We start from the raw sequence: 2,873 nt of genomic DNA on the forward strand, positions 1-2,873 counted from the left end.
GGAAAGTTATGGTATAGAAGTGTAGTAGTTTATTTAGTCCAGCTCAGTGACTGGCAATTGGTAAACTCTCCATGAAGAACCAAAGTATATTTTTTTGCCAGGACTGGGGATTAAACCCAGGGCCCCTGCATTGAGCTACAGCCACAGCCCCTTTTAGTTTTGAGACTGGGTCTCGCTAAATTGCCCAAGCTAGACTCCAACTTTCAATCCTCCTGCCTCAGCTTCCCGAGTTCTAGGCTTTCAGGCATGAGCCACCATGCCCAGCGTAAAGCGTAAAAGTTTGTTTGTTGTTTGTCTGCTTGTTGGAACTACTTAATCCTGCCAGGAGAGCTTAAACACAGCCCTCCGTGTGTTTAAACAGAAGGGTGTGGCCCTGTGCCAATAAAACTTTATTTGCAAAACAGGCGAGTGTGGTTTGGACAGTTTGCAGACTCCTGCTGACCCCTGCTGTCTCGGAAGGAGTCCAATCAGATACAATTTACACAGTCCAGGGAGAGTCTGGGCCCCTGGGATGAAAGGGTCAATGTCTCCGCCCCAGGAGAACAGGGAAAGTGAGGCAGGACATTAGCCATCCAGTGGGAGGGGCAGAAACAGCACTAAATGCAGGGGCCCTGCTGCCAGGAGACTGGGAGGGAAGGGGGTCACCTTGGAGACACCACCAGCGAAGCAGGGAGAGACATTAGCCAGACAAGGTGGCCAGCAGAGTGGCTGGCTGGGGGTCCAGCAGGTGACGGGGTGTGGGCTCGGGGGTGAAGGAGGGCCCCAAATAGAGAGGGGACAGAGCAAGGGCACCGGCGAGGAAGTGTCTCACACTGTGCACTGTGACCAACCAGAGCCACGGGCATGAAGCCTTTGGAGAGCAGGGCTGCGGCCAGGACACCCCACAACCGAGCACCAGCCAACACCACAAAGTCACTGAGGGGAACCCGACGTCAATGACGCCGGGACACGGGGTTCCCCGGATCTCCAGGAATGAGTCGGAAGGAAGGGGGTGTCCGGGAGGGGAGCACAGGTTCGGAACAACTGCAGAGAAGAGAGACCGGGAAAAGGGCAGCCAAGGCTCCCCTCGGACTCGGGGCCAGAGCCGGCCATGCGGGGGGGGGGGGGGGGGGGGGATGGAGAAGGGAGACATCGCGCAGCTCCACCCAGCAAGGGAGACTCCCAGAGAGTAGGCGAGGGAAAAACGAACGCCGTCCCCACGCAGCCTCGGAGGGAGACCCTATCCCTCCTGCACCCTGGCACGGACCTTCCAGCGGAGCGCCGGCCGGGTGGGTGTTACAGATTAACGATCCGGAAAGTTCCTTGCCCCTGTCAGGGCCTGGGCCAAGGCATCGCATCTCAATTACTCGATAGGATTTTGTTAACCATTACCCCAGAGCAGGGGGAGGGGGCTCCCACCGAAGATCGGGTGTTAAGAAACCAGGGCGAGGGCCGGGGATTGAGCTCAGTGGCCCCGCCGCCTGCCTCTCAAACTCAAGGTCCCGAGTTCGATCCCCGGTACCAAACCAAACAAAAAATGCACCACGGCCAGCTCTGCAGCTGGTTAGCTCCAATTCCCTCGCCTGGGAAAAGGGACCGTTCTCCTGACGGACGGAAGTGACACATGGGAAGCACGGACTTTTCCAGAGAAGCCGGGGCGTACGGTGATAAATGTCCCGCCTGCCACGACGTCTCTTCTACCTGCTCGGCACTCGCACGCCGGTATTCACTGAGCATCTACTACGTGTGGCGCAGTACTCTGGTGCAGGGAACAGACACAGTCCTCTCTGCCCCTGCAGAAACTGTGAACAGGTAAAGAAATGGTGAATTCGCTTGGCCTCACACTAGAAGCAACCCTCCTGCCTCGGCCTCTCGAGCGCGGCGATTAGAGACAGCGATTAGAAACATGCACCCGCCACGCCCGCGCATGCATGAACACACAGCCCTGGACTTTCTTAGCAAAAAACCCACACCCGGCATCCAGCCTCTCTGGGCACCCGCGCTTGCGGGAGGCCTTAGGGTGCTGTAGACGCTGGGCCAGTAGCGGAGCCAGCTCAGCCAACCCGGCCGGTCAACTGCAAGGCTTCCTGCCCGCCCAGCAAATGTGGCAGCCTCATCCCTCCCCTGCCTGCCGACCCCTTCGGAGGGATTGAGTTCCTTTTATGGAGAAATCTAAAGCAGTCAGTCAACAGATATCTGTCCTGAAGGCACAGATTCAGACCCCACAGCGGGGGAGACAAACTATATTCCCTCCAACGAGTCTTCTTCCCTTGGGGGCCCACAGTCTGAAAGGCGGCTATGGAGCCCGAAGGCACGCTAGGACTGGGGTGCGCCGGCCCCCAGAGTGGGACATCCAGGAGGGAGACGCGGGAGGTCTGGGAGTGGGGTTAGCGGGGAGCCCTCAAGGTCAAAGAAGGTCGTGACGGACAAAGCTGAGGGGCAGTCAGGAGTGCACAGCCTCGGACAGGACCAGGCAGGAGAACCCAAGCCCCCCTCCGGGACAAGCCAGTCGTGGGTCCTGTCCGAGCCTCCGTCCACCCCTCTGTGAAATGGGGACAGGGTCGGCGCCTCCCGCAGGCACAGCGATGATCCGGGAGATCACGGGCAAGCCCAGAAAACAGCACCAGCGCTGCTACAACCGCTGCTGCTGCCAGCCGGCTCCCGGGAGCCCGGCTCTGCCATCTGGAAACAGGCGTGAGCTCCGGTGGCCGCGGGTCTAGACCCAAGGCCAGGGGACGGGGATCCCTAGAAGTTCCCCTGCGCAGCAGCGCCCCCCCCCAGCTTTGGCTGTTTTGTGGAGCTGACATGCAGGGGTGGAAAACAGGCGGTACACGTGTGTGGGAAAGCAATAAAGATAACTGCAGACAGCGAGTGGCTTAGGGTTCCAGAATAAA

The sequence above is a fragment of the Fukomys damarensis genome, unplaced genomic scaffold (assembly GCF_012274545.1).
Source record: "Fukomys damarensis isolate Sample0158 unplaced genomic scaffold, DMR_v1.0_HiC HiC_scaffold_37, whole genome shotgun sequence".
Lineage (NCBI taxonomy): Eukaryota > Metazoa > Chordata > Mammalia > Rodentia > Bathyergidae > Fukomys > Fukomys damarensis.